Source organism: Canis lupus, chromosome 9 (assembly GCF_048164855.1).
Source record: "Canis lupus baileyi chromosome 9, mCanLup2.hap1, whole genome shotgun sequence".
NCBI classification, from domain to species: domain Eukaryota; kingdom Metazoa; phylum Chordata; class Mammalia; order Carnivora; family Canidae; genus Canis; species Canis lupus.
In genome coordinates, this window is record NC_132846.1 from 23,510,703 (window position 1) to 23,525,834 (window position 15,132).

General features: G+C 37.1%; 1 protein-coding gene and 1 long non-coding RNA gene across 6 annotated transcripts in view; one reads left to right on the forward strand and one right to left on the reverse strand.

The window, feature by feature from the left end:
• Positions 1 to 15,132, forward strand: part of LOC140639888 (uncharacterized) — a 59,780-nt gene that overhangs the window by 36,059 nt on the left and 8,589 nt on the right. The gene's annotated exons all lie outside the window — the stretch shown is intronic.
• The window catches only part of FSCB (fibrous sheath CABYR binding protein), a 274,498-nt gene that overhangs the window by 35,302 nt on the left and 224,064 nt on the right, over positions 1 to 15,132 (reverse strand). The gene's annotated exons all lie outside the window — the stretch shown is intronic.

Genomic DNA, 15,132 nt, shown 5'->3' on the forward strand with positions numbered 1-15,132 from the left:
CAATTTTAAAAACATATTATGAGCAGCTATATGCCAAAAATTAGGCAAGTTAGAAGAAATGGACACATTTCTGGAAAGTCACAAATTACCAAAACTGGAACAGGAAGAAATGAAAACCTGAACAGGCCAATAACCAGGGAGGAAATTGAAGCAGTCATCAAAAACCTCCCAAGACACAAGAGTCCAGGGCCAGAAGGCTTCCCAGGGGAATTCTAACAAACGTTTAAAGAAGAAACAGTACCTATTCTACTAAAGCTGTCCCAAAAATAGAAAGGGATGGAATACTTCCAAACTAATTTCATGAGGCCAGCATCACCTTAATTCTAAAACCAGAGACCCCACCAAAAAGGAAAACTATAGACCAATATCCCTGATGAGCACAGATACAAAAATTCTCAACAAGATACTAGCCAATTGGACCCAGCAGTACATTAAGATTAATCACCATGACCAAGTAGAATTTGTCCCAGAAGGAAAGGTTGGTTCAACACTCATAAGGCAATCAACATGATAAATCATATCAACAAGAGAATAAAACAAGAACCATATAATCTTCTCAATAGATGCAGAGAAAGCATTTGACAAAATACAGCATCCATTCCTGATCAAAACTCTTCAGAGTGCAGGGATAGAGGGAACATTCCTCAGCATCCTAAAAGCCATCTACAAAAAACCCACAGCAAATATCATTCTCAATGGGGAAACACTGACAGCCTTTCCCCTAAGATCAGGAACATGACAGGGATGTCTACTCTCACCACTGCTATTCAACATAGTACTAGAAGTCCTAGCCTCAACAATCAGACAACAAAAAGAAATAAAAAGCATTCAAATTGGCAAAGAAGAAGTCAAACTCTCCCTTTTAGCAGATGACATGATACTGTTTGTAGAAAACCCAAAAGACTCCATCCCAAGATTGTTAGAACTCATACAGCAATTTGGCAATGTGGCAGGATACAAAATCAATGCCCAGAAATCAGTGGCATTTCTATACACTAACAATGAGACTGAAGAAAGAGAAATTAAGGAGTCAATCCCATTTACAATCGCACCCAAAAGCATAAGATACCTAGAAATAAACCTAACCAAAAAAGAGGTAAATGATCTATACCCTAAAAACTACAGAACACTTCTGAAAGAAACTGAGGAAGACACAAAGAGATGGAAAAACATTCCATGCTCATGGATTGGAAGAATTAATATTGTGAAAATGTCAATGCTACTCAGGCAATTTACACGTTCAATGCAATCCCTATCAAATACTATAGACTTTCTTCAGAGAGTTGGAACAAATCATCTTAAGATTTGTGTGGAATCAGAAAAGACACCGAATAGCCAGGGGAATATTGAAAAAGAAAACCAGAGCCAGGGGCATCACAATGCCAGATTTCAAGTTGTACTACAAAGCTGTGATCATCAAGACAGTGTGGTACTGGCACAAAAACAGACACATAGATCAATGGAACAGAATAGAGGACCCAGAAATTGGTGCTCAACTGTATGGTCAACTAATATTTGACAAAGCTTGAAAGACTATCCACTGGAAAAAGGACAGTCTCCTCAATAAATGGTGCTGGGAAAATTGGACAGCCACATGCAGAAGAATAAAACTAGACCATTCTCTTACACCATACACAAAGATAAACTCAAAATGGATGAAAGATCTAAATGTGAGACAAGAATCCATCAAAATCCTAGAGGAGAACACAGGCAACACCCTTTTTAAACTTGGCCACAGCAACTTCTGGCAAGATATATCCATTAAGACAAGAGAAACAAAAGCAAAAATGAACTATTGGGACTTAATCAAGATAAAAAGCTTCTGCACAACAAAAGAAACAGTCAACAAAACTAAAAAACAATCTACAGAAAAGGAGAAAATATTTGCAAATGACCTATCAGATAAAGGGCTAGTATCCAAGATGTATAAGGAACTTATTCAACTCAACAGTAAAGAAACAAACAATCCAATCATGAAATGGGCAAAAGACATGAACAGAAATATCACCAAAGAAGACACACACATGGCCAACAAGCACGTGAGAAAATGCTCCGCATCACTGGCTATCAGGGACAGACAAATCAAGACCACAATGAGATACCATCTCACACCAGTGAGAATGGTGAAAATTAACAAGACAGGAAACAACCAATGTTGGAGAGGATGTGGAGAAAGGGGAACTCTCTTGCACTGTTGGTGGGAATGTGAACTGATGCAGCCACTCTGGAAAACTGTGTGGAAGTTCCTCAAAGAGTTAAAAATAGAGCTAGCCTACAACCCAGTAATTGCACTGCTGGCTATTTACCCCAAAGATACAGATGCAGTGAAAAGCCAGGACCCCTGCACCCCAATGTTTATAGCAGCAATGTCCATAACAGCCAAACTGTGGAAGGAGCCTCAGTGTCCATCGAAAGATGAATGGATAAAGAAGATGTGGTTTATGTATACAATGGAATATTCCTCAGCCATTGGAAACGACGAATACCCACCATTTGCTTTGACGTGGATGGAACTAGAGGGTATTATTTATGCTGAGTGAAGTCAGTCAATCAGAGAAGGACAAACATTATATGGTTTCACTCATACAGGGAATATAAAAAATAGTGAAAGGGATTAAAGGGAAAAGGAGAGAAAATGAATGGGAAATATCAGAGAAGGTAACAGAACAGGAGAGACTCCTAATTCTGGGAATCGAACAAGGGGTAATGGAAGGGGAGTTGTGGGAGGGCACGGTGACTAGGCAATGGGCACTGAGGGTGCTTTTGATGGGATGAACACTGGCTGTTTGGGTTTTTTTTTGTTTTGTTTTGTTTTTTTAGATTTTATTTATTTATTCATGGGAGACACAGGGAGAGAGGGAGAGAGAGAGAGAGAGGCAGAGGCACAGGCAGAGGGAGAAGCAGGCTCCATGCAGGGAGCCTAACCTGGGACTCGATTTCTGGTCTCCAGGATCACACACTGGGCTGAAAGTGGCCCTAAACCGCTGAGCCACAGGGCTGCCCAGCACTGGGTGTTATATTATATGTTGGCAAATCGAACTCCAATAAAAAATTATACAAAAAAAAAAAAAAAAAAAAACTGAAGAGGACACAGATAGAAAGGCATGCCATGATCATGGATTGGGAGAACCAATATTGTGAAAATGTCCATACTACCCATAGCTCTCTACAGATTTAATGCAATTCCTACCAAAATACCAGCAGAATTTTTCACAGAACTAGAACAAACCTAAATTTTAGGATCTAAATTTTAGATCCTAAAATTTGCATGGAACCACAAAAGACCCCAAATACCCAAAGCAATCCTGAAAAAAAACTGGAGGTATCACTATCCAAAATTTCAAGATATACTATAAAGCTGTAGTAATCAAAACAATATGGTACTGCCACAAAATCAGACACATAGATCAATGAAACAAAACACAGAGCCCAGAAATAAGTCCACAATTATATAGTTGATTATTTTTAGCAACCTTTTCAGCAACATTTTTCTAGATATGTCATCACCTGAGGCAAGGGAAACAAAAGCAAAATTCAGCTATTGGGGCTACCTTGAAATCAAAAGATTCTGTGCAGTAAAGGGAAAAAAACAAGAAAACTAAAAGACAACCTACTGAATGGGAGAAGGTATTTGCAAATGACATATTCAATAAAAAGTTAGTATCCATAATACATAAAGACCTTGTACAACTTAACCCCAAAAGACCCCCCAGATAATCCAATTAAAGAAAGACTGGGCAGAAAATATGAACAGACGGGGATCCCTGGGTGGCTTAGTGGTTTGGCGCCTGCCTTTGGCCCAGGGCGCAATCCTGGGGTCCTGCGATCGAGTCCCGCATTCGGGCTCCCTGCATGGAGCCTGCTTCTCCCTCTGCCTATGTCTCTGCCTCTCTCTCTCTCTCTCTCTCTCTCTGTCTCTTATGAATAAATAAATAAAATCTTAAATAAATAAATTTTTAAAATTTTATTTTAAAAAGCGTACCTCGGTGGTGTAGTCACTCAAGCATGCGACTCTTGCTTTCTGCTCAGGTCTTGATCTGAGGGTCCTGAGATTGACCACTGCATCTGGCTTTGCATTCAGCAGAAGCCTGCTTAAGACTTTCTCTATCTCTCTGCCCCTTCCCCTGCTCCCTTTCTTTCTCTTTCTCTCTCAAATAAATAAATCTTTTTTAAAAAATCCAAAAATACACTGATGGTTCTAATAATCTGTTTATACATATCATTAAAAATATTAAACCAAAATATAACTTTCTAACATGTAAAAATAAAAAATAATAGATCCTAGAGAAAAAATAATCGCCAGGCCCATTATGTTTTTGTCAGAGAGCAATTTCTCAGATTAGACAGATATCCTCAACAATATTGAGTTGCATAATTAACAATACTGCCAATTTTTCTGAATGGTCGGTCATGAAATAAATGTTTGACTATTCAACCAGGTAAATATCAGTGATATCAGAACACCTGGTGGAACTTTAAAGAGTGCCAACATATTTGATAATTGACAAAAAGAAAATTTCAAAGGATATGGGGCTCTCTCGTGAGATAATGTAGATGATGCTTGGAGAAGGAGAGAAGACAAAATGGGCTACAGTGAATATCAGTAGGTGGACCAATGCTCTCTTTTTTCAACAAGGCATGAATTCATCCATACACTAGTCATTATTTGCTTAAATTCCCCCAGACTATTTGTATTCCTTTTTTTCTTAATTATCTAAAGAAGTATTTGTAGAACTTTCTATGGTACTAAAAAATATCTCTATTAATGCCATACCATGTGTCAGGCACTTCACATGCACTATTTATTTAAGGTTAAGTGTGATCAGCAGAATAATGATCTCCCAAAGACCTCCCAAGTATCCAGAACCTGTGAATATGTTAGGTTACATGGCAAAAGAGAATTAAAACTGCAGATGAAATTAAAGTTGTTCATCAATGATTTGGGGATGGAGAGATTATCCTAGATTATCCAAGTAGTCCAAATATAACTAACTACAAGCGTTCTTATGAGTGAAAAAGGAAGTGCAAAGATTGGGAGATTTGAAGATGCCATGCTGCTGCCTTTGAAGGTAGAAGAACGATCTATAAGCCAAGGAATGTAGGTAGCTTCTAGAAGCTAGAAAAGGTGAACAAATGGGTTCTCCCCTGGAGCATCTACTAGCCGCACAGCCCTGTTGAAACCTTGGTTTTAGCTACTGAGACCCATTTCATATTTCTTCTTTAAAAAAAAAAAAAAAGATTTTATTTATTTATTTGACAGAGAAAGCACACGCATAAGTAGGGGGAGTGGGAGAGGGAGAAGCAGGCTCCTGGCTGAACAGGGAGCCCGACTCTGGACTCCATCCCAGGACCCTAGGATCATGACCTGACTTGAAGGCAGGCACTTAACCAACTGAGCCACCTGGGTGCCCCCATTTCAGACTTCTAACCTTCAGAACTATAAGAGAATAAATTTGTGTTGTTTTAAGCCACATGTTTATGGTCACCTTGTTGTAGCAGCAATAGGAAACTAATATATTGAATGTTCCATTATTTCATTTAACCCTTATAAAATTCTATCAATTAGTTATTATTGTGATATTTAACTGATTAAGGAACTGAATCTTAGAGAGTTTAGGTAACTTGCCCAAATTTTGCCTAGCTAATGGGTGCCTGAGCCAAGCTTCAAAACAATTCTAATTCCAAAGTTTATCCACTTAATTCTACACCATGATTTACTCTCATGCACTGATATTACCATAAACTCAACATTTCAAATCCACACCCAGTATTTATTCCAAAAGAAAATTTAATCACTAGGGTCTTATTATGTATCAACACATGAAGCAGCTACTATAGACTGTCACCCTTCTAACTTAGAATGAATGAGAGGATGGTATAAAACAGTAGGAAAGTAACTAAAATCAGGAGCAAGACTAGGGTTTTTATACTTGTAGTTGTGAGCAATGAAGCAGGGAAGCATTCTGACAGATGCTGATGACAAGCAGATTGGCCACTATGGACATCGGACTCCATGAATGACAACAGAGCTTTCAGTATGGTTCCTACCAGTACAGCCCATTTTTCAGTATTGATAGACTCAAACATTCCCATTTCCAGTGACTCTTTGGGCAGAAACAATTTGACATTTGGATTGACCCATAGAGATCTCTCTACTAAAGAACATACTTTTCTGTACTTTTATTATTAGCCATTTAAAGTATGGTTCTTTTCCTCCTGTTTCCTGTTGGTTTTCATGAAACTATCCATTGACTAATATTCACATTCAACACGAATGCATTCAGATGCTCCTACTCCAGTCTCGAGTTTTAATTTCTTCCCAATCAATTCTCTTCCTTATAAGAGACTTGGCAAGATTGCAACTTATGTTTTAATTCTGCAACCTGTACAATTAAATTTTGTAGTTTATTTTTAGGAGCTCTAAGAAATAAAATGTTCTTCTAAAAAGTTCTCTGATTCTCTGATAATGACTTTGGCTGAGAGCTTAAAGATCTGAGTTTGAATTTCTTCCATGAATACTCTTGTGTATTCAAAGGAAGCCACCTCGTGCTACACTGCTTATAGTCACATTACTGCCATACTAGTCATAACTACCAATGCACTTGACTATCAGGTACTTTAATCAATAACAGCAGAAATTTTTATTAGTCCTGATAACATTCCATACCATGGATTACTAACCTCCCACTATACATTTATACAGAACTCATCACTTTATTTAGGCTCAAGTACAACCAAGTCAGTCATCAGCTCCCATCTTTGAGATCTTTTTTTCCTGAGATGATTCCTCATACCAATTCTGTATTGGTTAGGAGACAGAAGACAGAAGACAGAAGACAGAAACTACACCAATGATTAGAGCAGAAAAATTAATATAAAGAAGTGTTAGCTCTGTATTAGAAAATTAAAAACACAAAAAGAGAATACCTATGAATCATGGAAATAGTAATTACAAGGAGCAGTTTACAACTCTCAACAGCTAGGGAACAAAGGGAAGAGATAATAATGACTAAAACTTAGATGCCTGGAGAAGGGACCCAAGGGCCTGAAACTCATGATTTCTGAGAAGGGGGCACTGGTGCTGTTATCTCTGAGTAGTCATGATGGGCTGGTTCTACAGACATTAGAAAAACTGCAATCTGGATCCCCTGCAGCTACAGGAAGAAACTGCTGTTGCTGAAGTCAAACAGCTTTGCTGGGAAGATGCTGACAGGAGCAGGCAGCAGACAGGGAGGAGTCAGTCTCCTACTCTAGCCTTGCAGATTCCCCCTCCTGCCCCTATTTGGCAGATCCTAACAGAGATCCAGCCAGCCTGCAAAGCAGAAAGGTTGTTTGCAGTGTCCCAGCTCCAGCAGAGAGACAGTTGCTAAATAAACACCTAATGTGATGCTCATTCCTTCGTTCGCCAAATATTTTTTAAATTTCTACTATATTTCATACACTTATAAGCACTGAACAAATAAACAAAATCTCTTTCATGGAGATGATGACATTTTGGCAGGGGAAACAGGTAATAAGCAAACAGACAAATAAATGTATAATATTTAGGTGGTATTAAGTGTTTTGAAGAAAAATAAATCACAGTAAAGGAATGGAGAGAAATGGGGCCAGAAGCACTATAGATAGAGACAGTACAGATAAAGCATGAGGGAAGGAGGAGGGAAGCCATACTGCTAGGGTTTGAATGCTAGTTCTGCATCTTACAACTCTACAATCATAGGCAAGTTACTCAAAGTGTCTATATCTCAGTTGTGTCAGGTGTCAAAGGAGATAATGAAGACAATAAAAATACTGACCTCATAGGATTGCTGTAAAGATTAAATAAGTGGTATCTATAACGGGCTTAGAATATACTGTCATATTACTAAAGAGTGGTGCAGTTAATGGCAAAAGCAACAAAAACCCTAGGTTGCAGGTGAAGGGGTTTAAGATAAAATGAGAGAGAGAGAGAGAGAGAGAGAGAGAGAAGGTATGGAAGCAGCCATGAGAAACAAAGAAGACATATCCTCATCTCCAGATGAGTGGTATACAAGGAATAAGGAAGAGAAAACAAGCAGACTTGAGAGACCTAGGAAGGATGCTAAATCTTCAAGAGGAGCTCTGTTGAAGTGAGATTAGCAATCTGAAAGCCACATTCAGAAAGGAGGCTAAGGATTCTGCACTGCGGATGGTAATGGAAGCAATTTAGGCAAAGAGGACACAGAGGTGGGAAAAAGGTATTTACCACTTACCACTTCACCTTTACCGAAAGTGAAAACACTGATTATAATGATCATAGTTTTGTGGTGGTTAGAACCCTAAAAGTGTCGGAGAACAGGACCTCGGCGAGTAAAAGAAACAACAAGAACAGGAATAGGCATAAATGGCATCAGCTCTATGTGTATGACAAGAGCTGATGATTCCTGCCACGCAGTCCGTGCTGAAAACAGCACGACCTGAAAACAACAATGACGGTAGATAAGATAGCCAGGCCCGAGGTCGGTTCTCCCAACCCCCGCAGTCCCCTAGTTAATGCTCCTCTGGAACCCGGGAAGTTGGTCACGTTTGCAGTCCCTGGCTGCTGACTCAGGGGATTGGTTTCTTGAGTTGTTTTCCTTCCTTGCTTCCGCATTCTTTACATCTATGATAATAAAATCAAGAGTCCACTGGACTCAGGTGCTTCACCTGCGAGCCTGCACTCGCAGGCAGTGCCTGCCATGCAGCCCCTTTGGGTGTCTCTTTGTTCCAAAGTATTGGACTCTCAGTAATCATTTCGTCTCTCATCGGAACACACAAGGCGGCATAAAACACTTATTATAAGCAATAATAAATATTTCTATAACACTTTACAGTTTACAAAATACTCTTACATCCACTCATTTATTGCTCATAATAAAACTATGAAAGTGGCAGGCAACAGACATTCACAATGAGAGTGAAGACATGAGCAAACCTAGTAGTAGTACAATAACTCCCAAATATTTAACCATACAAATTAACTCAGCAGATGGTGTGGATTCCTGATGGCCCAATCATGAGGCTGCTTCATAGAGATTGTCATATTGGAAAATGGCCCCCAAAATGTGGGCATTCTTCACACCTGTCAACACGCTGAAGCCACAAGGTGACTCAGGCCAAGACAGCTTGTTCACTGCCTTCCTACTCAGCTGAAATTCCTCGCATGACTTTGGAGGCTTCTGGGGAATTCTAACAGACTGCTTAGAATTTATGTTAAAAAGCTGAAAATATCTTTTTAAGATAAATGAATCAGAATTCATTTCGTATGATGACACAGAATCTAAAGAACCTTCCTATACTCTCTTACTTTACTGATTTAAACCAAGGAATAGAGAGAAGTAAAGTGACTTGCTCAAGGGCACACAGTTTCACAGCTAATTAGTGCCAAAGACTAAGTTAGTGGAATTAGGCTAAATTCTGGTTTCCTAGAAACTGGTACAACATTCTTTTTTAGCTCTATATGCTACCCTCTCTTAAATATTATTGGGGGGGACTGTATAGGAAAGGCAAATAATCCAAAATCAAAACTGGCATAGGAAAAGAAACTGGTGGAGAGGACATCTTTACAGGAGGCTTTTGACTAAGAGAAGAGACGAAAGTGTCTCATCAGTGTGTACTCATTGTGTAAATTGCACATATATGCTGCATAACCTCAAGTGGTATGACTTAGAAGAATTTAACTTCCATAGCCTCTATTCTACATAGTCCCTGCATTCAAACTAATTTGAAAACACCTTGAAAACAGTGCCTCCATCCTCAAGGTGTCTATAGTCCTTTGATCCAAGGACAAAGCTGGACCCCAATAGTTACTCAGTAACTGCTTTCTATGTAACTGATTATAATGTTTGCCAAAACAGCCATTCTTTGAATACAGAAATTATTTTAAAACTTTTCTTCTTGGTTTAGCGACATAACATTTAGAGCTCCTCTAAAGGGCTCTACTGATGTCTTGATTTTCCTACTCAATTTCAACCCTCAAGTGGTGTGCTATTTTATTTAGAAAATATTTCTGTTTTCTTCTGTCATTTTTCAACACAACTCACAAATCAACATTGTGATTTAGATTAATATAAAGTAACATGTTTTAAGTTATAATGCTTTGTTTCACAGAAGACTTAAGCAAACAAAGGTTATTCTACATAAATGGCACATAAGGCAATTTATCTGACTTCAAACGCAAGAAAGGGAAGGGAATATGTGCAAAGAATTACATATACATGGAGCACTTCTGGTTTCTATGGTAACCAACATAAAGAATACCTTTTTGGAAAATGGACAAGCAAAGTCAGTGAGATGTAAATTTATGAGCACAAAAACCAAAGAACCAATCCAATCCTATGGTATGTAAAGAAGTCCACAGTTTTCCCCTAAATAGAATTGCAAATTTTAAAAAATAGTCCTATTGCTAACATAACCTATTCATATTTTTTTCTTAATTCATTGTTTTGCCTTGTGGATATTTGTCTATTACACAAACATTTACTAATAATTAGAAATGGCTTTTTCATTGTTTACTGAATTAGTGATTACTAGTATAGTAGGGAAGCTGGTGAGGTCATGATTCTCCAACCATCCCTTCTCATCAGGGTGTGGTAAGCTGACTCCAAAGATCAGGACACCCAACAAGAATGACTTATTTGAAATTAATCAAAATATCAATAATGAATTTTGTATAAAAAGGGAGACACATGTATATCATTTCCTGTTCTATTATTCAGACAAGTAAACAAATTCCCATTCTATAAAGAGTACATATACTAAATATATATTTTTTGTTTTATAGATGGGGAAATAGAGAGGAATGTATGAAACTCCTGTGGAGAACAAAAGCAAAAGGAAATGTAGATAAAATTAAATTTCTTTATAACCTGTAGCAGATTGAAAAATACATGAGGCAGGCAGAGTATGACATTCCTCCAGGAACTCCCAAATGTCTTAATGTTAATGCCTTGCTACAGGGAAAAACACCCTTAGATTGAAGATAGCCAGACATTCAGGATCCTATGAGTGTTATTTAACATATGAAAATCCTTTTGGAAACTTCCCTTGTCTTTACCTCCCTAAACTGAAAGTATAAAATCAGCTGCTCTCCACAATCCCAGGGCAGCCCTTTCTGTCCACAGATCCTGTCCCTGTGCTATAATAAAATCACCTTTTTGTCTTAAGAATTCTTTCTTGGCCATTGGCTCTGAACCCCAACATTTCCACATCAAAACTATTTTCAAGAAAACATAAAAACCAATGTCCCAGCACCCTGTTGCTTTTCTGACTAGTGTATGCTTAACCTACTCAATATAATAAAGATGGTCAAAGATTATATAATGTATAACCATTTAAGCATATATCAATTTTACCCCCAGAGTGAAAAATGGCTAAAATAAGACATTTATCTGAAGAAGAATCATCTTGTAATCACATAAGAGTTACACTAATGAAGAAAGTTGAACAATGATTTCAACATTTCATATAAAATTATAATGAATAGGAGAAAATTTCACAGTGCACATTAGAAAATACTTTTACTTAATACCGTATCATTAATATCATAGAGATGTCTAAAAATCAATCTGCCAATGCCTTTGAGTGTATTTAATTTGTATTTCAACATGCTAGTTATCTTACTCCATGTGTTATTCCAATGCTTTAAAAAGAAAGGGCTGTCTCTAAATACTGCGCATCTGGGTATCACACCAGCTTGATGAACTAATGCTGCTGCTACCTGCGGTCTCATTGTAAAATCAGATCTGACATCATTCACAAGGCCTTGGCTTTCCAAAGAAGTTTTCAAAATCTACTTTCTAATGTCTATTGCTTTGTTTGGAAATATTCTACATTTGAAATTCCTAGTTTTCCAAAACAGTATTAGTGGGAAATTATCAATGATGCTCTGAAAGTCTAACATGAACTATATTTAGGATAATTTCCAATATATGTGAGGCAATACTCTTGAAATTGCCTTTCATGAAGTATTTTCCTGATCCCTGAGCCTTTTTCTACTGCCCAGAAAACTTATAAAATGTTATGATTAAACTTCATACAACTTAAAAATATGGATACTAAAAAAACAATAATCATGAATGCATGTAAAATATGAAAATTTACCTTTTTCTTCAACAAATATAAAATATACCAGAAAGAAAATTTTCTTGAATTACACGATCATCTAAAATTTTAGTGTTTTAAAGATGAAGTTACTTGCTTTGTTGTATTATGGAAGAGTACAGATGTTTCTGGGAAGTACCAGAAGCCCTATCCACATTGAGCAGCTATAAAATCCACCTGTCCTTCTCCCTCTATACAATACTGGCTTCCAGACAAAGAAGACTAACTTCGTCTCTGCAATCTGCCTTCCAGACAAACTAATAGACTCAAATCAAGGCCCACCCACATATAAAGATAATTTGCCTAAAACTGGGTATCGTGAAATGTTTAAAGTGCTTTTGCAATATTCACTATGTTAGAGCAATGTACTCAAAGTATACAAAAAGAATATTTTTGCTGTGCTGTTTTCTTCTTAAACTTAGGACACAGAGCTGAAAAGTAATGAATATTTCAGTGAAGCAAACTTCCTCAATTCAAAGACTCCATTAATCTTGATCTTGTCCTTCCAGATAGGCATGGATAGTAGTACAAAAGACTTTATGGAGATTAATTTTGGTTTGAAAATCATGACCACTTTGTCACTATACAACCTATCAGTTTTCCTAAAGGACTATTAATATAGTTCTTTCCTTTTTTGTTAGTTGTTAGTATAAGCCTGTGCACTGGGCTTAAGTGGAGACTTTAGAAATGACTTTCAGTTCTGCTTTTGGTGACACTTTTTGGTGTTCATTCCTCTCCTCAGATCCATATTTCCATCTGGTATCATTGTCCTTCCACCTGAAGGATTCTTTTAATGTTTCTTATCATTTTTATGTGGTCATGATGAATTCTTTGCTCTTTGCTGCTATCTGGACACCTCTCTAGGCAGTATACAGAGACAATTACAGAGCTCACCTGGTATGTTTCCCTTCTCTCAGGAATCATTGTCCTATGTCGTTTACTGTTCAATGTCTGAAAACACTTGTTTTATGGATTCCATCTTTTTTTTGTTGTTGTTATATTGAGAAGGTAAATGTGCTCGCTGATACTCTGTCATGGTAAAGCAGAAGTCTTACTCCTTTAGAGATGAAAAACAATCAACTTTCAATGAAATCTATATCATGGAATATGTTAGTTGTTTCCTTCTTTATTTTTAGTGCCTTCTCTGCTTTATCAAAGATGTATAAAAGTAAATGCAACAGGATGTGAAAAAAGAACTTGGGCTGAGTCAACAAGATACCATACATAACACATCCTAAAGGAGGTGATAGAACATACGTACGCCTTGCAAAATTTCACAGCCCTCAAACCCCTCACTCAAATTGAGGGTATAAAAGGATCTGGAGTTGAAGGATAGGGAAGAAAGTATTTCTTTAAAGAGACCTGGAACTGTGTGGTGAATTTCACTCACTGCAAGGAGGAAATGCACTTCCACCTCAGGGAAAGGGATTTCAGTGAGTTAACTCAGAGGACTAAATACATGGCTTCTGTAATTGAAGACCCAGTGGTCTGATGCCTACTCACACCTGTGCAATCTAAAGCATTATTTCCTCTGGCTAGCTGTTCCCAATGGTAGAACAAGGAAGTAAATCCTGAGTTGCTAATGATTTGCACTTCAAGAACAAGGGGAAAAGAGCTGCTTTACTTGGAGGGTAAAATAGATCATAGCAGAAAGAATCTAAAAATACTGCTATATTACTTGGGGCTGAAAAAGAAGCAAATGATCAGGTAAGAATTACATGCTTATTCTCTTTAAAGAGATTTGTCTTAGTGAGATATCCCTAGTACCCTAAAATAGACTCACTTTTAAACATCTGTTGAACCCAAAAGAGAACCAGACCAGGAAGACAATATCAATCAAAAAAGAATCCACTTACTCTTCTCCTACTTCCACCCTCCCTCAAGGGCCATAGATAGTATTAGTAAAATGAGGAAGGAGTAGAAATGCTAATTAAAGAAACATCAATCTTAAAGCAAGTTTGAGTATTTGATTATTAGGAAGAATAGACAAGCTTGATTGTTAAATTGTGGCATTTAGTGAGTGTTGAAACATTTTTATTAGCCGAGAGAGACCAGAGAAGTCAAAATATCTGCCCAAGGAGCAGGAGCAGGGGAAGAATGAACTCCATAGTTTAGATTTAAAGGACAATCAAAATAAATAAATAAATAAATAAAGGACAATCAAGTCAAGAGGAGTCAAAAATAAGGTGGCCTGGTGATTCACTTCCACAGATTGTTCTTGTTCAACATAAAGATTATACAAGAACCTATGAAAGATAAACAAAACCACAAGTGAAGTAGTGAGAGGTATATGAAGCTAAATCAGAATTCTACTATACAGAAACACATCAAAATGATTAAGAGTAATATTTACAAGCTTACATAAATACGTAGAATAACTAGTTTTCCCAAGAATATAATTGAAATGAAAATAAAAGTTTATTATAAGTTTATTTTAAAGCTCTTCATTGTGTCCTTTCAAGTTCTTGCTTAATTTTAGCAACTCTTTTCCTTTCAGTGTAAACATTTTGATTTCAGCAACATTTTATAATCTATCTAACATATAAAATCACAATGCAATGCCTGACTAAATTTGATTTTCAAAAGTTTTTGTGTTCATTAAAGACAAGAAAATGCACTGGAAAGAGATCTGGAATTATCACATTATGTATTACCGCCATTTATTTGTGGAAATGGAGCATGAAATAAACTATTTAGTTCATTAGCTCAAGTAGGAGAGCATTGTTCAAGCATGTTGTCCATTAACACTGATAACCAGTGTTTAGCACACAGACATGCATGACTGCTAACATGACTAAATAATGTAGAATCTTCTTCACAAAAATCATAATGTGTGCACTCTTTATGTGTGAATTATCACAGTACCCTTGGCAGAGCCCCTGGGAAGAGCTTGAAATGGAGATTAATTAAACAGTAAATTTTTACATGTTTTTAGAAAACAGATTTTGAATGTTCAAATATTCTCCATATGCCCCTCTTATATTATCTCAAATGAAATTTGTCAAGACATCAGTGCAACCAGTTAAAGCTCTC